The sequence below is a fragment of the Lutra lutra genome, chromosome 10, assembly GCF_902655055.1.
Source record: "Lutra lutra chromosome 10, mLutLut1.2, whole genome shotgun sequence".
In the NCBI taxonomy this organism is placed as follows: Eukaryota; Metazoa; Chordata; class Mammalia; order Carnivora; family Mustelidae; genus Lutra; species Lutra lutra.
Genome location: NC_062287.1, coordinates 45,679,278 through 45,701,931, shown reverse-complemented (window position 1 = coordinate 45,701,931; position 22,654 = coordinate 45,679,278). Strand labels below are relative to the sequence as shown.

The following is a 22,654-nucleotide window of genomic DNA, read 5'->3' as shown; positions in this document are numbered from 1 at the left end:
GGCATCCATTTAATAGCCTTTTTAAAAAGCATTACACAGGGGCGCCTGGGTGGCTCAGTGGGTTAAGCCGCTGCCTTCGGCTCAGGTCATGATCTCAGGGTCCTGGGATTGAGTCCCGCATCGGGCTCTTTGCTCAGCAGGGAGCCTGCTTCCCTCTCTCTCTGTCTCTCTCTCTGCCTGCCTCTCCATCTACTTGTGATCTCTCTCTGTCAAATAAATAAATAAAATCTTTAAAAAAAAAAAAAAAAGCATTACACATGGGTGCCTGGTGGCTCAGTCAGCTAAGTGTCTGACTTCACCTCAGGTCATAATTTCAGGGTCCTGGATTGAGCCCCCATCACACTGGATTCCATATGGGGCTCAGTGGAGAGTCTATTTCTCCCTCTTCCTCTGGCCCTCCCCCCAGCATGCACTCTATCTCTCAAAAAAAACAAATAAAATCCTAAATAAATAAATAAGTAAATAAATAAAAGGTATTACACAATCACTGTTAGAAACCCGCCCAAAGGGCCCCCAAAATGACTACTTTCGTAAATTCATTTTCAGATTTAGGATGTAAATGGGATTAAAAATTATCACACAAAGTTACATTTTGCAACTTTTTAATGTATGAAAAAAAGTGTTTTTGATGACATCTGCTTCTGACACTATGGCTAAGTGCTCGCTCTTCAGATGAACTAGGCACTCTGAAGCATTACTGATGTTGCAGCAGATGGGCTAGATCTCCAAGAATGTTCTCATATATATATATATATATATATATATATATATATATATACACACACACACACAAAACTTGAGCTGAAATCAGATCAGCTGGGAGGCTGGATTAATAGTAGTTGGTAGACAGAAGGAATGGGGTTGTTCTGAGGACACATACCTATGGCAAAATTGCTATCAGCATACAGACCCTCATATCAGTAAGTAGAGGTAAGGAAGCTGGCCCTAAACTTCCTCACTGAGGCAAGATCCTCAAGGAATGATGAAGTAATTCTATGTCAGTGGCTGCCTATTTGTTACTGGCAGCAGCAAAAGAAAATATTTTCTATAGAAAATCTCAAACCTGTAGGATTCTCATAGATGAGGATCAAGAAAAGAGCTCACGATCAAGATCACAAACCAACAGAAAGGCATGCCAATATAAATGAAATTCAGCAGCAATAGCAAATAATGGGTTACATGCCCAGTTATTGCTGGTTTTGGAATTTTCTGATATGGAACAAAGAAAAGCGATGCAAAGTGTTGGATAAATGATGGCCATACTCACAAAGATAAGCAAATAACAAGACCTAGGAAGAGTGAACATGCAAAATGAGAAGAAACAAATGTAACTTCTAAAATTTAAAAATGCAATTCTTTAAAAATAGATTAATGGATGGCTAGGGGGATGGATTGATATCACATATAATAAATATAATAAAATGCTAATGATAAAATCTATGTGGTAGGTGTAGAGGTACTCACTGTAGTATTCTTATAACTTTGCTGTTTGAAAACGTTCATAATAAAATGTCAGAAAAATGTGTAATTATTTAAAGTTAAAAATTCAAAGACTAGGTTAAACAGCAGATTAAACAAAGTAGAACTGGAAAATATTCCCAAAGAAAAAAGTCAGAATTCAACATGAGAGAAGATAAAATAGAACATATGAAAGTATTAATTGACTATGTACAGAATGGATAAGAAAGTCCAATATTTTTCTAATAGATAGTTTAAGGAGAAAACAGAATAAATAACAAGTGATATTTAAAGAGATAAAGGATATAAGATTTTTAGAACTTATGAAAATATGAAATTAGAAACTGAGCGTAACAACTTATATGAAAGAGAATAAATAAAAGCTATGTGCATACCATAATAAAATATAATAAAATTTCAGAATACCAAAGACAAAGCAAAGATCATGAAAGCAGTCAAAGAGAAAAGACTAATCAGACTTATCAAAAGCAATAATGTAATATAAACAAAAAAAAACTTCAAACTTTTGAGGGAAAATATGAACATAGAATTGTTCCTTTGCAAATCATATTTATGATTTAAAAAAAAACTTGTATCTAGAATATATAAAGAACTCTAAAAATGAATATGAAACCAAACAATCCAATAGAAAAATGGCCAAAAGATTTGAACAGGCACTTCACTGAAGAAAATAACAGATGGCAAATAAACACATGAAAAGATATTCAGTATCAATAGTCACTAGGGGGCCGCCTGGGTGGCTCAGTGGGTTAAGCCGCTGCCTTCGGCTCAGGTCATGATCTCAGGGTCCTGGGATCGAGTCCCGCATCGGGTTCTCTGCTCGGCAGAGATCCTGCTTCCCTCTCTCTCTCTCTCTCTGCCTGCCTCTCCATCTACTTGTGATCTCTCTCTGTCAAATAAATAAATAAAAAATCTTTAAAAAAAAATAGTCACTAGGGAAATGAAAAATCAAAAACACAATGAGATACAACTACACATTTATTAGAATGGCTAAAATTAAAAACATTGAACACACCAAGCACTGATGGGGATGTGAATGAACTGGAACTCTCATACTCTGATACTAAAAATGAAAAATGGTACAGCCACTTTGAAAAACAGCAGTTTTTTCAGTTTCTTAAAAAGTTAAGCATAGAACTAATGTATAATCCAACTATTCACATTCTAGATATTATCTAAGAAAAAAGAAAATGGGGGTGCCTGGGTGGCTCATGGGTTAAAGCTTCTGCCTTCGGCTCAGGTCATGATCCCGGGATCCTGGGATCAAGTCCCACATCAGGCTTTCCACTCAGCAGGGAGCCTGCTTCCTCCTCTCTCTCTGCCTGCCTCTCCGCCTACTTGTGATCTCTGTCTGTCAAATGAATAAATAAACTCTTAAAAAAAAAAAAAAGAAAATGTATATGACCCTACAAAGAGTCAAGTCAGTAAATAACCCAAAAGTCCACTAATGAATGAATAAACACATTGTGGCATATCCATATAATAGAATACTATTCAGCAATAAAAAGGAAAAACTATTGACATACACAACATGGATGAATCTCAAAATAATTCTAAATTCTATCAAGTGAAAAAATCAGACAAAAGTGAGTTCGTGTTTTATAATACTCATAAAAATTCTAGAAAATGCAAATTAATTCTATAATGACAGGAAAAAAAAATCAGTTGTTGCCAAGGAATAAAGGGAGGAAGGACTGCTGGAAGGGGTGAGTGGGAGGGATTACCAAGAGACAGGAGGAAACTTTAAGAAGCAGTGGATATGTTTACTACCTTGATTGTACTAACAGTTTCACTAATATATACATACTTCAACATATTAAATCATGTACTTTACATATGTGCAGTTTATTATGTATCAATTGTACCTCAATAAAGTGAAAAAGATATGACATGAATTTAGAGGAGACATCTTCATAACACATAGGCAAAGGAACAGTATCTAGATATGTAAAAGACAACAAATCAAAAATAAAAAGACATAAAAGCCAGAAGGGGAAAAAATGGGTGAAAAATATGGACAGTCCTTTCACAGTAAAGGAAACGTGTATCACTGACAAAAGAGAAAGGTATGGATCAGTAGCAACTTTTATTTGCTCCTAATGAGTGGGAATTGCTATAACCATGTTATTCTTTTTTTTACTATGTTCAGTTAACCAGCAGATAGTACATCATTAGTTTTTGATGTAGTGTTCAACGATTCATTAGTTGCATATAACACCCAGTGCTATAAACACTTTAGAAAATTATCTTGTAAAACTGAACATTTGTTTCTCATAAATCTAGCATTTCTACTACCCAATACACATATTAAATGAAATCTCGCACATATGAACCAGGAAACAAATGAAAATGTTCATAATAGCACAGATCATAATAGCAAAAAATTAGAAACAATCCGATGTCCATCCTAAAGGAAAATGAATAAATATGGTATGTTCTCAAAGTGGAATTCATGCAGCAGTGAAAATGAATAAACTACAGTATCATAAAATGACATGAATAAATCTTGAAAACAATGTTGAGTGAAAAAAAGCAAATGTCAGCATAAAAAATTTTGTAAAGTTAACAAACATACAAAACTATATATTTTTAGGCATACATACATATATGTGTGAAGAAACATATAGATCAAAGCAAAGAAGTACATGGAAAGATGTAATTACCTCAGCAGAAGGGGTAGGCAAGAAAATGGGTAAGGGAGGAATGCATAGGTAGACGCAAAAAACAGTGCTCTAGTTCTAGATTCCAGAAATGTTTATTTCCAGAAATAAACATTCTGGAAATGTTAATTGTATTATTATGCTATATATTTTATGTATAAATTATATATATATATATATATATATATATATATATATATATATATATTCTTCTGTATATATTTTCTTTTTTTAAGATTTTATTTATTTATTTGACAGAGAGAAATCACAAGTAGGCAGAAAGGAGGCAGGCAGAGGGAGAGAGGGAAGCAGACTCCCCGCTGAGCAGAAAGCCCGATGTGGAGCTTGATCCCAGGACCCTGAGACCACGACCCGAGCAGAAGGCAGAGGCTTAACCCACTGAGCCACCCAGGCGCCCCTTTCTGTATGTATTTTCAAATAACAAAAAACTTAAGTGTTTCATAACTAGTAATATTTACAAAGAACACTTACAAATCCTCAAATTTTATGCACAGTTATAACTTTATTCTGCCACTAGCAATAAGGTGGCTGTGAAGTCATGCTTAAAAATGTGTAAGAACAGAAGACAAAAAGAACAAATAATCCTAAAATTGTCACAGAGCCACAAACAATCCAAAATAGCCAAAGACGTCTTGAGAAAGAACAAAAGCTGGGAGTATCACAATCTCAAATTTCAAGATATATTACAAAGCTATAGTAATCAGAACAGTATGGTACTGGCACGAAAAGAGACACCTAGGTTAATGCAACAGGATAGAGAACCTAGAAACAAATCCATAGTTAAATGGTCAATTAACCTATGACAAAGGAAACAGGGATATGCAATGGGGAAAAGATAGTCTGATCAACAAACGGTGTTGGGAAAACTGGACAGCTACAGGCAAAAAAATGAAACTGGACCACTTTCTTAATACTATACACAAACATAAACCCAAAATGGATTCAAGAGCTAAATGTAAGACCTAAAGCCATGAAACTTTTAAAAAAACATAGGCAGTAATTTCTTGGACATTGGCCTTAGCAACATACTTATGGATATGTCTCATCAGGAAAAGGAAGCAAAAGCAACATAAACTACTGGGATTACCAAAATAAAAAGGTTTTGCATAGTAAAGAAAAACATCAACAAAATGGAAAGACTACTTACTGAATGAGAGAAGATATTTGCAAATGATATATCCAAAATGGATTAATATCCAAAATATCTTTGCCTTCACTGTGGCAATTTTTACAATAGCCAAGGTATGAAAGCAACTCAAGTGTCCATCAATAGATGAATGGATAAAGAAAATTGGTATAATATATAATGGGATATTGCTCAGCCATAAAAAAGAATGATGTCATTCCATTCTTGACAACATGGATAGACCCAGAGTATTTTATACTAAGTGAAATAAGTCAGTGAAAGACATATACTATATTATTTCACTTATATGTGGAATCTCAAAAACAAAACAAATAAAAAAGAGAAACAAACTGATAAATATAGAGAACTGGTGTTTGCCAGAAGGGAGGGTGTTGGGGGATGAACTAAATAGGTGAAGGTGATTAAGAGGTACAAACTTCTGGTTATATATTAAATGTCTCAGAGATGGAAAGCACAACATAGGGAATACAGTTGATAATATTGTAATAACATTCTACAGTGACTATATTTATTGTGTTGAGCATTGAGTAATGTATCAAATTGTTGCATCACTACATTGTGCACCTTAAACTAAAATAACATGTCAAACATATTTCAATAATAAAAAGAAAAAGAAGGTATAAAACCATACATATATAAATCCTTCTCAGATATCTGAATATAGTAAGGATTATAGGGTGCTAACTGGGTTAATAAAAGTCAGAAATAGAGAATTTAAGAAAAGTAGAATCCAAAATCATTCTCTGCATCAAGTATTAATTAAACATAAAAGAAAAAAGAATCCCTGTAAAGATTTCTACAGCTACATAGTCTCTAAAGAATAATGACTTGTATGTAAAACAATTTTTGCAGAGTCAAATTTCAAGATGCTTTTTCTTTGCATCAGTTTTAAGGATGTAAACATTGTTTCATAAGCAGGATTTGCAAGTTGCCAAATTTTAAAATATTAGGTGTATAAATTATCCAGGAATGGAAGCATATTTATGTTAATAATCATATTCATGTTAAGGATAATCATATTCATGTTAAGGATACATATTAACAAGCTATACTTTGAAACATAACGATATCAGTGACTGAATCATATTCAGGAAAACCCAATGAATAGTACTTTAATATTAAATTTGAAAATATTAACTTATAACCCCCAAACCTGATAATATGCTTACAGTCTATTTTACTCCTTTGTCTACTTACCATTCCTACCTAATCAACCACTAGAGAGGAAAAAGGAAACCTTAATTAAGTCAAAGATTATTTAAATTTGAAGCATCTCTTTTCAATACCTTCTTGTACCCCTACCACCAACCCTTCCTATACATTCCCAGTACCAAACTTGAGGCCCTTGTCATCTCTTGCCCATAATTTCTTAGGCTCAAATGCCCTTCTAACACAACAGAAATCCTACTTCTCCTTCACTGCCCACTTCTACTATCAAGCCTTTCTTAAAAAGAATATTTGAAGTCAGAGATCTAAATATGAATTGTCATCAGCACAAAAACCATCCTTACTAAAACTGAGCTCAATTGAGTGAAATGTGGGTGAGAGTAAGAACACCAAGCAGCTGCCATCAGAAAGGAAAAATGTTGGTGGGGGTAGTTGTGGGAGGAGGTGGGCAATGCCACTTCTTTCTGCTCATTCCCACAAAGTACTGCTGAGATCTATTTAATAGTTATTTATCATTCTACCTTATATTAGTAGTAGTTGTTCACCCACCTAGCCTCAATTCAACATTCAATTCAGTAAGTAATTTTTAAGTACCAGGCAAAGCCCTTAGAAATGAAGATGATGTCATAGCCAGCCATAGGTAGTCTACTATCTGGCCTCATTCTTTACACTTAGTAAGCACACAAGGAATGCTCACTAATTTTAGTTTATTTGCATTCCCTCTCCCTATTTAAAGATCAAATAAAATAAAAATCATTGAATAAAGTCAAATCTCCTCATACTCAGGACTAGAGAAAATTTGTATATTATTTAAATTATGTTTCTATATGACTTGATTTGATCACAACTGCTTGCATTTTTTATTTTGCATGTTCCTCCTGCAAATAAAAAAGTTTTGCCACCTCTGAAAATAGATTCCTCCTCAAATTCTTGAAGGCATACCCATTTTGACCTCACAATTGTTTTTTGAAATAGCTTACAAATTATTGTCAAATTCACAGATAAGTGTTTTTCAAACCCTAATGTAATTAATTTGAAGGAACAAGGATCTTGTTAAATTTAAATTGTGATAAAGGTTAGGAGTCAGACTTGGATCTCTGCATTTCTAACAAGCTCCCAGGTGATGTCAATGGTTTCGGATCCACTAGGAACACCAGACCTAAGAAATGGCACCTATGAAATTAGAACCTAAAGTTTCATTCACTACTCTCATTTCAAATATCCTTGCTGAATTATTACAATACTCCTCCACTTCAGACTGGGATGCGGGGGTGGAGGGTCTGGGAGGATTGGGGTAAATCCAAGTAAGTTAATAATAACCCAACCGGTAAAAGGAAGAACTCTGCCCATTGACTAAAAAGCAATAATAATACCTACTTAGTGAATATTATTGATTAAACTGGTTCAGATTCAACTAGCTAGAAACTCAATTAAAAGATACTATATTTCAGTACTTTGACTTTAGGACACATTAAAACAAACAAACAGGGGCGCCTGGGTGGCTCAGTGGGTTAAGCCGCTGCCTTCGGCTCAGGTCATGATCTCAGGGTCCTGGGATCGAGTCCCGCATCGGGCTCTCTGCTCAGCAAGAAGCCTGCTTCCCTCTCTCTCTCTGCCTGCCTCTCTGTCTACTTGTGATCTCTCTCTGTCAAACAAATAAATAAAATCTTTAAAACAAACAAACAAACAAACAAAATCAACTTTTAGGTGATGTCTGAGACAGTCCCTACTCTGTCCAATCTTTCTCTTTTGGTTCAACCTATACTCCATAAGGATGAGATCTGGCTTCTGTGATGATGATTCTAGAATATCAATTAGTTCTTCAAATGTCAAAAAGTGTGATCAAGGGAATCCAAAATAAATAGGATTGTTTAAACACACTCTTAAAGCTCATATACTGAAGATATCTCATCTTCTTCCAAGCAAAGACAATCCAACATGGCATATTTATTTCAATGATGGTGTTATTTCCTTAGAAGATCCTTTGAATTCCTGTTTGAGATGTGCCTTCAAGCATCTGAGGAATTTATTTTGAATATCCTCATCCTCAGAAGTGGCAAATCTTTTTTCAAAACAGGAAGATTTCATTTTTTTGAAATGACCAAAATTCACTGTAATTGTGAATATGGTGAGTGATGGAGAAATGGATTTCCTTGTACATGACTTGAATTAAATTAAGAAAGTATGACTCTTAAATCATGAGACTTTTTCTTGTATGACTCACAGACTGCTCTGCAATTATCTACTTAACTACAGTAAAACAAAGAAGTAACCAGAATGAAGAATGTTTAACATATTTACATACTTTCTTATCCATTAGCTCATAGGCTGGAATAAAAGTGACTAAGGAAAAGCTCTTTTTGTTTCCTGCCATATCAGCCTTCTTGCTATAAGGGGAGACAATTGTAATCATCTTCTTGGACCTTGTTATTATTGGTTATTTAGTTTTTATGTTTGGCAAATATGGCTATAACTCACCAAAGCTGTTTAATCCCAATAATTCATTGAAATCAGCTGAGGATTCTTGCCTTCCAGTCTGAACAAAGATAGGATAATCTTTCTAAGATGTGCTTTCTTTTAATACATATGCCTTATGCTTCTTCTAGCGTCCCGTTCTCTGTAGGATTTCCCATACCACATATGTGATAATGAATTCAGCTGAACAGTATAACACAGTTGATCTTACTATATTTAAGGATGTTACAAAGTGCAGTCTCGGTGTTCCATTAGCCTTCCTTGAACACTTGGTTCTGTTTGGAGAGTCAGATAAATGCTCATATCCAATTTCTTTATGCTGCATCCAGATACCTTACTTTCTCTTCTGCAAGGAAAAAAAAATTATCCTTGCTCTGGTCCATTTGAGTACAGGACTACTACACAATGAAAACACAGAAACAGAATCCCCAGTAAAGGCTTTATCAGTGTAGCAAGTATCTTCATCTTAGGCTTGCAGCCGATTCTTTCAGAATATTACCTGGGACTAGAAGAATGGGGTTGAATCTGAGAGGTAGTTTAAAGTTAAATATGGGTGAAAAGAAAACATAAGTTAAATTTTACAGCCAACAACGGAGAGTAGAAACAAGGTCAGGGCTAAGTACAAATCAAGTACCAAGACAGGAAACAAAAGAGGCTAAACCAAAGCAGGGATAATTGTGAAACTCAGATTCCAAAGACTAACACATAATCAAACCAAATAGATACTGAAAAGGCAAGACAAGAGGATGAGGAAAAGTTTACACGCAAAGGTTCTATCAAATTTCCACAATGTTCTGATATGATTGTGTTTTTTCTATGCCTAGACAAAGCACAAAAAGGAAGGAAGAAGGAAGGAAGGGAGGGAGGAAGGGAGAGAGGGAGGGGGAAAGGGAGGTAGGAAAAAAGGGAGAGAAGGAGGGAGGCAGGGAGGAAGAAATGGATGGATGGATGAGGAAGGCAATGTTAATTTCAAGATACTTTACTAAAAGGAACCAGAAAGGTTCACTTGAGGGCTATAGCAGGGAAATTATAAAATGAACCTGGAACATTCTGTTGCACCAGAATATAAGAAAGTGATGAAAAATTAAAGGGTCACATCAAAAGCACACAAAATCAGCTTAAAGGGCCTCCTACTGACCAAATCTGGAATAATCTGGCATTAAGATAATTTAATAATAGTAGCAGATTATAACTTATGAAAAAATAGGAATCCATGAGTACATCCTGAAATAATGAATAAATGATTAAATGGAAAAGGGAAAGCTCTTCCTTAGAGTAGAATTCCAACCAATAAGTACAGTAGAAAATCACTACTGGACATTGCAAAGAGTGGGTAAAAAATGGACAAGAACATAATTTTACATAGTCTAATAGTATCTTCCCACAAATTAAACTAACGTCTTCCATTTTCATGCACAAGGCAAAGATGGCATCATTTCTGTGATACTCCTTCCAGAAATTACTAAACTGAATCTAATCATGAAAAAACATGAAACAAAACCAAACTATAGGACATTCCACAAATACCTGGCCTATAATCTTAAAAAATGTCAAGGTCAAGAGAAGAAAGACTGGACTGGAGGAAGAGAATTCACTAATGAGCTTAAGAGTTATATTCTGATTGTTAGAGTGTTCTGTGACTATAATTCTTGTACTCAGTTTCTAGAAGGCCAGTCAATTTGCTAGAAAAGTCAAATTTTAAACCTACCAAACTAAACCCAGACTTCATAGACTGTTGCCTAAACTAGGTAAGTGACTCCTTATAGGACACATCTGAACAGTCTGCTAGCCTCCCAGACCACACTCAATTTCTCCACTGGTTGCCTCATCAGTTGTTACTGCTGGTTCTATTCCAACTAGAAAATGCACACAACATCCTCCTCTACATGGTTTATTAAGGTACTATATATAACTGTATCACTTTACTCCAAAAAACTAATAATAAAATAAAAAAGAAAGGTTGATGAGGTACTGCAGATTAAAGGAACATAAAGATGCATGGTAACTGAATGTAATTTGTAATCCTGGTTAGATCCTGGCCTGGGGAAACAGCTATAAAAGGCATTTTGGAAACAACTGATGAAACTATGCATAAGATAATAGCATTGCATCAATGTTAACTATCCTGATTTTGATAATTGCACTAATTTATGTAAGAGGATATTCTTGTTTTTAGGAAGTATACATGGAAGTATTTAGTGATAAAGGAGACTAATATCTCCAACTCATTCTCAAAGGACTCATTAATAATGTGCATAAATATATATAGGTTTGTATGTATGTATATGTGACTAGATATAAAGAGAAACACGTACATAAACAAAATGATAGAGAAAATGTAACCAATTGGTTAAATCTGGGTAAAGTAAGTATACAAGAGCTCTTTGTACTTTTTTTAGGTTTGAAACTATATCAAAATATCATACAGTTTTTAAAGTTTTTAAAAACAGTAAGGGAGCTAGAACATACTGCAGATAAACATGGAAGTGAGAAATATCCAGTAATATTAGTTAAAAAATATATTTATATATATATATGAAAAAACTCTAATAGGAACAAAGTATAAAGTGTAGAATGTGATGGAAGAGAAAGAAGATCAATAGAACATAACTGAAGTAATATAATAATCTAAAAGTTAAAGCATGAGCATTAAAATCAGAAAAACAGGTCTTGGCTCTGCTACTTACTAAATTTAACTCCTCTAAGCTTTGGTTTCTTCACCTAAAACTTTTACATATGTTGGTACTTCAAAGAGTTGAACAGTTACATAGAACATACTGAAAAAATGTTAGCTATTATTCTTTTGATTAATGCATGATCTTTGAACAATGCCATGTACACAGGAAGTCTCATTAAATGTTGAATACCTGAACACAGAATATGCCTAGCTAGGAGTAATTTCTTCTGAAACAGTCATGAGTGCAGACACTTGGAGTAATCAAATAGAATCAATACTTGAGAAGGAGGCAGAAAACTGTTATTTACATTTTTTAAAATGTAGCTAATTGAAACAGAAATTTTTGTAGAAATGCAGTAAGATGTGCATGAGGCAATACACAGTATTTTTTTCCTCAAAAAAGGTTTTTAAAAATACAACCTCTAAAACAAATTTTAATTCAAACTATCTCTTTGATGAGTAAGTGTGATACTTCAAGCTGCTCAAAAAGCAGGCACTAAATAAACTCAAGATATTGTTAATGCAAATCAGCTACTTTTTATCAGCACTTAAACTCCCAAACCACAACCACGTGTGTCCTATTCTATATCTAGGAGATAATTAACCTTCAATTTCACATCAATCATCCAAGATCCAGAAATATTAAAAAAAAAAAAAACTTCTTTCACAGACTTACTATGTAAACTCTATAAATCTTGGACTGACAAATAACTGTAAGTAATCTTGTATGATCCTATAGGGTTTTAAATTCCATATTTCCGCATACCCCCTGTCCAAGCCCCCCAAAATCCTAAATATCTTCCAGTCTGTGATTAGGTACTAATATCACTCACTGAGGGAGGAAAGGAGAAAAGAAATTAGCAATTAGCATTTGTCCTTTATCCACCATATGTTAGACACCCATACATTGAAAACATCATTTATTTCATTCACTATGGCTTGCCACTATATTATGAGGCATTATTATTACACCTATTTTAGAGATGGAGAAACTGAGACTTGCACAAGGTCATGAGACTGAGCAGCAGCAAGGCTAGGATTGGAATCCATATTTGACGCAAAAACCTACGTTCTTTTTGCTAAAACATGCAGCAGTAATCTGCCTAATGGAACACTGGGGGTTAATTGAATGGTATCAATGCTAAAACAAGCATATCTCATTGTAAATGCATGACTAGAATATCATTTAAGAACTTCTTCAGATCACCAGATGGAAGGAAAATCAAACCTAAGGAACTCTTTCAAAAACTTTCCAAGGCCTGTTACCAAGAATACTTTAATCGCAACTGCACAGTGCTTAGCAGAAGCTATTTCGTTTCTTTCTCCATCAGCAAAAATTCAAACAGAATGAGAGTTTGGGCTCCAGGGACCATATCTTTCTAGCTGATGAATGCCACAGGGAAGCAAGGATGCCTCTATATAGAGGTAGCTACAGATTGTCAGCATAGTTAAGTTTGGAGACAATTAAATCTTAAAAAGAATTTGCTACAGATGAATTTATTGGCATCAACAGCTTCTCAAGTTTGCTTTACACATGTCATGAACACAGGGTATTCAGTAAATATTAGTTGAGCAATAATATCGTAACAATTTTTTCCTGTGGAATTGGAACAAACAGAAAATAAGAAGAAGAGAAGAAGATGGCAAGATAGGTATGAAATAAGAAACCAGACTGTGGGGGAAGTTTTTACTGTCAAGCATATAAGTACAGACTTACTTAATATTCTGTTTAATGGTGATTTTATGCAATTTTATAATCAATCCAATTAACCAACTAAATGAGGCCAGAACAGTATTCAGTCTACAGGGAGAAGTTACCCACAGAGACATGTGTTAAGTCTATCTGTGATATGCAAAGAGACAGTGTCCTTCTTGTCTCTTTAAATCTGGTATAGAGGGACTCTTATACAACTTACTACAATTTTCCAAAATATTATTTTTGGTTTTCACTTCTTTACTTTTTTCCTGTTTTGGACATATAGTTCTGAATCTTAAGACAAAACTGGATAGAACTTTCCACATAAATACCAAAATCTTAGTCCTTCTTTTGGCAAATTGAACACCCAATATCAACTTAAGAAAAGTGTCACACATACTGCTCCAAAAAGACTGATTCAAATGGCAGTCTGTAATCACTTCATTTGGAACTGGTCCAAGAAGTGACAGCTGATGGTTAATTTCAAAAAGAATACTGCTCTTCATCACCAGGGTACCAATTTATCAGAAAGATCAATTTTAGACTGTTAAGTTATTGAAAATCTACTCCTATAAAATTTATATTTTATTATAATTATGATATAACTTCTGTTATATATAATTACATTATCATACATAAATAACATTATATTAAATTTTTATAGTATATAAATTATATTAATTATATAGTTAGTTATCATATGCATATCATTGTAGCACAGGTATAATCACATCCATTATGTTATATTAAGCTTATGATATATTGTGCTTAGTAATAGTATTAAAATGTACTGTTTAAGTAAAATTGTTAAAACTATAGTCTAGAGCAACTGAACATGTCCTACCTTCTCTTCCCAGCTTCCTCAATATCTAAAGGGTTTGCATCAGAGAAAACTGTATGTCCAAATACAGAAGTACAGATTAGAAAATATGCTACCCTATGTCTTTAAGCTATTATTAGCTTACTTTTATTTGGCTAAATAAAATATACTGCCTTTTGTTCTAAAGTGAGAGCAAAAAGCCAGCTGAGACATGGCAGGTTTTTATGGTACAAGAACCATCCAGTCTGTCGCAGTACACAAATGTGACAGGAAACTCTGTTGTTCTCTCAGACTACCTAATGTTGTGCAATAATCTTGAAACAGCTGGAAAGCCACAGCAGACCCCATAATCAAATGAGAAGACCAACCAGCCTATTCTTAGTCACAGGAAACTTCATGCTAGTAATTTCACTCACAATCTGAAAATAGTAATACTTGCTCTTGCTTTATTGAAAAATACATTTATGAGTTCCTCTTCCTATTTTCCTTCTCCTCTTCCCAGTCCCTTCCTCTTTTTGTCTTCCTTTCCATCCCCTTCCTGGACAATTCCATCTGAAGTCCATTAGGTGAAGTATACCAAGGTCTATTCTGGTGGCAGAGGAGGCTGAGCGAAGGAGATTTGGTGGCCCAGAGCAGGATGCTAGAACTGAAGCAAATTGAGGAGGGTATCTACATGTGAAGGAGGCCCAGAGCAGAGACCCCCAGAGACTGACAAACTGAGGAAGGAGTTCTCTCAGAGACATAACCTCACGTGAGCTACTGAAACCAAAACAGACCGAAGAGGGCCAAATAGGTCAGATTATGTTAGAGCATGGAGTCAAAACCTGACCACTATGTGAAGGACATCCATGCTGTGGGAAGGCCTGGGTGTTTTGTTCCATCTAAGCAGGGTGAGGAGCTCATCTATGCAGAAAGTTAACTACAGAGGCCTAGTTCGTGAGAGCCCAAGTTTGATGCAGGGGGGTATCTATGGCAGTGGTAATAAAAGGTTGGTTGCATACAGGGAAATTGATCAAATTAGTAAATAAAATAAGTTTAATAAGAGTCTATCAGAAAATGAACTCAAAATATGGAAATGGAGAAAACTGCAATGAAATATATTAGACTGGATTAGAATGGAAGGTATTAGCGTGATCTCACAGTTTGTTTGTTTGTTTGTTTTTGATCTCACAGTTTTCAATAGACGCTGGTGTAAATGTGTATATGTGCAAATATACAGAAAAGGGAAAAGAGTAAATTCACAGTGGAGGATTCCAGAACTTAAGCATAACCTCAATCAAGTGTTCAAAGTAAACATCATCAGTAAATGGAACAAATATAACCATGTACCACCTGATAGGATGAATGAAAAACAGACAGCCTTGCCTCTGTGATGTTCCTATCTTTGGAGGTGTCAGTCAAAAAAAACAAAATAGAGACTGAGGAAATGTCCCAGAATCAAGGAATTAAAAGATACAACTAAAGGCAATGTGTAATTATAAACTGGATTCTTTGCTATAGAGCACATTTTACTGGGACATTTGTTAATCTCCTGATTCTGGTGGTCACACTGCAGTTATGTAGGAAAATGTCCTTCTTCCAAGGAAATATGCTCTAAAGTACCTAGGAGGAGATGAAACAACAGGTCGACCACTTACTCTCAACTGGTTCAAGAGATAAAAAATTTTGTTCTGCAGAAAGAGTCAATTATCATATGGTTTCACTTATTTGAGGGAAATTGGAAGGGGAGGTGAACAATGAGAGACTATGGACTCTGAAAAACGATCTGAGAATTTTGTTAAGGGGTGGGGGGTGGGAGGTTGGGGGCACCAGGTGGTGGGTATTGTAGAGGGCACGGATTGCATGGAGCACTGGGTGTGGTGCAAAAATAATGAATACTGTTATGCTGAAAAAATAAAAAATTAAAAAAATAAAAAAAAAATTTTGTTCTGTACTTTCTATATTGATACTATTTCAAAGTTTTTTCAATGTGTGAAAACAAATATTAAAAATTATTTTTTAAAAAAGACTATATCTAGGGCGCCTGGGTGGCTCAGTGGGTTAAGCCGCTGCCTTCGGCTCAGGTCATGATCTCAGGGTCCTAGGATCGAGGCCCGCATCGGGCTCTCTGCTCAGCAGGGAGCCTGCTTCCCTCTCTCTCTCTCTCTCTCTCCGCCTGCCTCTCTGTCTACTTGTGATCTCTCTCTGTCAAATAAATAAATAAAATCTTAAAAAAAAAAAAAAAGACTATATCTAAAATGTAGAAGACCCCCTGCCTAAGTTTTCAACTTTAACAGGATATTTTTGTGTTAATAAAAATAAGTGCCATTTATCAATCCTTTACTGTAACTAGTTAAGCACTGTATATATATTACCTTGCTTACTATTCCCAAGAATTCTATGAAATAGGTACTACCATTTTATACACTTTACAGAAGAGAAAACTCAGGAAAAGAGAGATTAGGAAGTTTGTCCTTGTTTAGTTCATAACTGTTGGAGCCAGGATAGGAATTACATATGACTAATTCCAAAGCCTACAGTCCTCACCATTACAAATTGCCTTTTTATGTCTAGAGTAATCGTTGTATTTTCTTTGTTTTGCTCTGGGTTTACATGGATTTTGTTTATTTTGTTTTTCTTTTCATCTAGAATGTTTTATGGACCATGACTCAGCAGTTCCACCTCAAAGGTTCCTTCCCCCTGAAGCCTCTTTCACCAAAAGTCATTTCTCCTTTCCTCCCCTTTATTGCCTTTGCATTTTGCATTTATCTTGTGATTCTCAGACCCATATCACTGATATGTATGTTTTATCTCCCTACACATCAGCTTTGCTGAGTTAAAGGCCATGTCACACCATTTTTTATCCCTTACAAGCAGTGGTTGTCTAATTTTATCATGCACCAAAATCACCTGAAAGCCGATTTTTAAAAACAGATTACTGAGCCACATCACCAGAGTTTCTGATTCAGTAAGTCTGGAGTCAGCCTCAAAATGTACTTTTCTGATAAATTTCATGTGGCACCGATTTGGTTGGTGCAGGGACCACAGCTTACCCATGTCTTGCCAAAGTAGCTGTATATTTTTAGGATTTACAAAACTATAATATATACATTATAATCTTTGAATATTATTTACCTTTGAATATATGTCTATGCCATGCAACAACTAAGGTTGTTGTTATTATTGTTAGTTGTCACTATTGTTACTAAGATAAGAATAAATTTGTTAGTCTGTCTTTCCCTCCTTTCATTCATTCACTTATTTATTTCACAAGTATTTATCAACCAGGCATCATGTACCAAGTATGCAGATACAGCAATGAATAAGTCAGATTGGTCTTTGTCCTAATAAAAACTAACAGTCTAGCAGAAAGTACAAAAAACAGGTACAAAAAAAAAAAGTACAATAAGCAGGTGAAGCAAAACAAATTTCTCTACCTCCTTTATTTCTTTTCTATTTTGTTTTTTGGGGAAGCCAAGAACGAGCACAGTAACATATTGAAACTATGCTACAACAGATTAGGCAGAGAAAGATTTGTTTGTCTTGTAGTGTTCACTGTAAAGTACCTGAAGGATTTCTTTGTCTTGTAGAGTTTTCACTGTAAAGTACCTGAAGGGTCTAAACTAATCTTCAAAGATGTACAGACCTGAAAATATGACACCATTCCTCCAGCTCCCCAGGGGGAAACAGATGAAATCACTGAAGGAGACAGACAGTCAAAATAAAAGCAGAAAGAGGTAGGAAGACCATAAAGTAGAGACCTCTTATTCCCATCAGGGGTATACTCTGTATGAATAGATATATGGGAAAGGAAAACAAGGATTTTGCAGCATCCCTGGGAATCCATGTACATTTATATTGTCCAGAAGTAAAATTTTCTTTCTGAACATGTTATGGACATATGTTAATTAATCAAGTTATCACTTACAGTGTCATGAATGTCTGGAAGTATGTGGTGTAATGAGAATAGATGATAGAAAGTCTATTTTAGGAAGCTTGTTTCTCAAAGGAGGGACAACTTTCAACTGAGACCTAAGGATGCATAGGCACTTGCACCCATGGGAGTTTGTTTGGCCACAGGGAAGTGGAAGGAATGGAAAATGTGCAAAAACCTAAGGAATGAGAAAATATGTCAAAGACTTTAAAGAAATCCAATGAAGAAAGAGAGGAGTGCTGAGAAGAGGTTGGAAACGCAGACAGGGACACTGCTGTAATCCATATTTGACTTTAAGGATCCTGAAAGCAGAGATCATGTCAATAAATTTTATAACATCATTGCCAGGAAAATAGTACATGCTCAATAAATGCAGATTAAAGGATACATACATGAATGGATACATGCATGTATTCATGAATGAATGAAAAAAATATGTGTATGGTACAAAAGACAAAAGCATAAAATTACATGGCATGACCTAGAAACAAAACACTAAGTGGGCCAATATAATAAAGAATAGAAACCTGAGTCTAAATCATGAGTGCCAGACCTGTGGAAGGGCTGAGAATCATATTATTAACTCTTAATTGTACAGATGAAGAACCCAGGACTGGTGAATTAAACTGACTTCTCCAAGACCACAAAGCTAGTAATAACTAAGTCAGGACTTGAATCTCCCGATTTCCAAAAAAGCTTGCCACTACTTTCATGGCTTGTTCTGTACCTAGAAGCATAAGCCTCTAATAACAGTCACCATGCAGGCAGATGCCAAGGACATCAGAACCTTATCCCTGAAGAATGTATAGCTAGCAGCTGCCACAATGTTTTCCAGTTGGAACTCTAGGACATAGCTTTGGAGATCCAATAAAAAAAAAAAAAATCCCTCTCTATCATCAGATGGATTCACTTAAAGTTAAAAAAAAAAAAATCAGTTACTATTCCTTGTCTATATTTAGCCGAACAGGATTAATACAAATGGTATAGTGAAAAAAGCACAAAATAATTTTGAGAGTATTTGAGGTCAGACTGTCATGGGAAGAAATCTCTCCAAGTAGCTGCATGACTACCTATAATTCACAGGAGGTTAGTCAAGAGAATTCTGAAAGGCTGACTGCACATTCTGTTCTTCCTTAGGTAGCTACTGTTTGTCAGAAACTTGGATAGACTCTAATCATATATCACAAATACAGGTTTTGCCCTGGGTGACCTTCATTTAGTCTATTTATTCTAGCTTCTTTTTCTCTGTTGCCCAAATTAACAAACAATATTATTGCCTAAACAAATGGCATAGAGTTGACTCATTTAAGCATCATATGTGTTATTAATCAAAGTATTACAATTTGGCTCTTTTTTTTCAATTCTTGCATTTTTAAAGATATAAAATTCTTTATTAGACACCCTTCACTGCAGACAGAATATACCACCACTATGTTCACTAAGGTCACCAGAGAACTACTGCTTGTCAAATACAGTGGATGCTTTTCCTATCTCATCAGATTGGATGGATTTTTCTATTGCACTTGACTCTAGCAATCACTCCTTCCTTCCTGACCTTACCACCTTGGTTGCCATGACTATTCACTGCCCTGGCTCTCTTCTGCAAGGCTTTTTTTTTTTTTTAATTGAAGTATAATTAGCATACAATGTTATATTAGTTTCAGGTATATTACCTCTCAGTGATTTTACAATTCTATACATTACTCAACACTTACCGTGACAACATCCATCACCACAATGTTATTACAGTATTATTGACAATATTTTCTATGCCGGACTTTTCATCTCCATTACTTATTTATTTTATAGCTGTAAGTTTGTACTTCTTATGTATGTACAGTTTGTAAGTATATGTAAGTTTTTATATGTAAGTATATATGTAAGTATATGTAAGTTTATATGTAAGTATATGTAAGTTTATATGTAAGTTTATATGTAAGTATATGTAAGTTGTTTTTTTTTTTAAAAAGACACATTTATTCAGCGTCATGATCAGACTATTACATTTAGCAATCAACAGCATGGGTGCAAAAAAAAAATCTACATTAAAACCCTTTGTTGGAATGCTTTACACTTTCCACAGAACAGAAACTAAAATAACCTGTTATACAATTAGTCACAAATACAGTCCTCGAGTTTTTTTGCCCATACACATGAGTATTGTCTAAAACATGTCTTCTTTGTAGCAGCTAGGCCCTGCCACCACTGTGCTTGGCTGAGTTCACAAATCTGTTGTAACCTGTAGCTTCCCTGTCACTTCTCTGGCTCTCCTCTCCTGCTAAGCTTTGTTTCCTGGCAGTAATTAAAACCTTCTGCCACTGCCGTAGCTGCTGCTGCTGCTGGAACCACCATAGCCACCTTGGTTTCGTGGTTTGGCGAAGTATTGGCCTCCACCACCATAAGGGCCAGAGCTTCTGCCTCCAAAATTGCCTCCTTTCATGGGTCCAAAATTTGAGGATTGATTGTTGTAATTGCCAAAATCATTATAGCTCCCGCCACCTCCAAAGTTGCTTCCATCATTACCAAATCCATTATAGCCATCCCCACTGCCACCATATCCACCACCACCTCGACTGCCACCAAAGCCACCTCGACCACTGAAGTTTCCTCCGCGACCAAAGTTGTCATTCCCACCAAAACCACCTCCACGACCACCACCAAAGTTTCCAGAACCACTTCAACCTCTTTGGCTGGATGAAGCATTAGCCATCTCTTGCTTAGAGAGCGCTTTCCTTACTTCACAGTTGTGGCCATTCACAGTATGGTATTTTTGAATGACAATCTTGTCTACAGAATCATGGTCATCAAATGTTACAAAAGCAAAACCCCTCTTTTTGCCACTGCCTCGGTCAGTCATGATCTCAATCACTTCGATTTTCCCATACTGTTCGAAATAATCTCTTAGATGATGTTCTTCAGTGTCTTCTTTAATGCCACCAACAAAAATCTTTTTCACAGTTAAGTGGGCACCAGGTCTTTGAGAATCTTCTCTTGAGACAGCCCTCTTTGGTTCCACAACTCTTCCATCCACCTTGTGTGGCCTTGCATTCATGGCTGCATCCACCTCCTCCACAGTGGCATATGTGACAAACCCAAAGCCTCTGGAGCGCTTGGTGTTTGGGTCTCTCATTACCACACAGTCCGTAAGTGTTCCCCATTGCTCAAAATGGCTCCTCAGACTCTCATCGGTTGTTTCAAAGCTCAGACCTCCGATGAAGAGCTTCTGCAGCTGTTCAGGCTCTTTGGGAGACTCTGACTTAGACATGACGGCGGTGGGAGGGGAGACTTTAACGATGCTTACTCGGCGGCGTCCACGGGCAGAAACTATGTAAGTTTTTATATATGTAAGTTTGTACTTTCCTTTGTCTATTTCTTCCATTCTTCTATCCACATTCCCTCTATCCACCACCAGCTTCTTCTCTGTATTTAAGACTCTGTTTAAGATGTGGGGTGTGTGCCAAATGTTTATAGCAGCAATGTTCACAATAGCCAAACTATGGAAAAAACCTAGGTGTCCGTTAACAGATGAATGGATAAAGAAGATGTGAGATACATACACACACACACACACACACAATGGAATATTGTGCAACCATCAAAAGAAATGAAATCTTGCCATTTGCAATGACATGGATGGAACTAGAAGGTATTATGCTGAGCGAAATAAGTCAATCAGAGAAAAACAATTATCATATGATCTCCCTGATATAAGGAATCTGAAAGACAGTGTGGGGGGCTTGGGAGTAGGGAGGGAAAAAAATGAAACAAGATGGGATCGGGAGGGAGACAAACCATAAGAGACTCTTAATCTCACAAAACAAACTGAGGGTTGCTGGGGTTTAGGGGGTAGGGAGAGGGTGGTTGGGGAGGGTATGTGCTATGGTGAGTGCCGTGAAGTGTATAAGCCTGACAATTCACAGACCTGTACCCCTGGGGCGAATAATACATTATATGTTAATAAAAAATTTATTTTAAGACTTAAAAAAAAGATGTGGGGTGTGTATGACAGAATATTATTCATCCATCAAAAAGAATAAGATCTTGACATTTGCAACATGGATGGATCTACAGAGAATTATGTGAAATAAGTCAGAAGGAGAAAGACAAACACCATATGATTTCACTCCTATGTGGAGCTGAAAAAACAATTTGTCCCTTTTTTCCTAAATTTCCTGTATTGGTCAAGCAACATGGTAGGTACAAGTTGTCATTCTCTTTTAGGAAGCATCAGAATGCCTAATTCTTGCCTATATTCCTTTCTGAGGGATTACCTACACATAATCTACCTCAGCCAGCCTGGTGAGTACCAAGTACCTAACCCAAGATTGGTCAATTGCTAGACTAGCCAAAGGCTACGAAATGAGCTGGCATAAGAACTCTGCCTTACAAAGGTGGTGATAGTCTAAATCAGTCAGATCTTTTCACTTAAGAAGTTAAAAAAAAAAAAAAAGCAGGAAAAGTCAGTTATAATAACAGTAGGGGGAAAAGAAGCCAAAACAGAGAATTTCACTTAGCATCGTTGTAAAGACTAGAGTTGGGAGCACAGTCTCTGAGGGTACAGCAAGATAAACTAGCAATTAATAATAACAACAAAACAAC

At 35.7% G+C, this 22,654-nt stretch overlaps 1 protein-coding gene across 1 annotated transcript in view; it reads right to left on the bottom strand.

Annotated features, from left to right (window-relative positions):
- Nucleotides 1-22,654, bottom strand: part of DLG2 (discs large MAGUK scaffold protein 2) — a 2,065,329-nt gene that overhangs the window by 1,719,526 nt on the left and 323,149 nt on the right. The gene's annotated exons all lie outside the window — the stretch shown is intronic.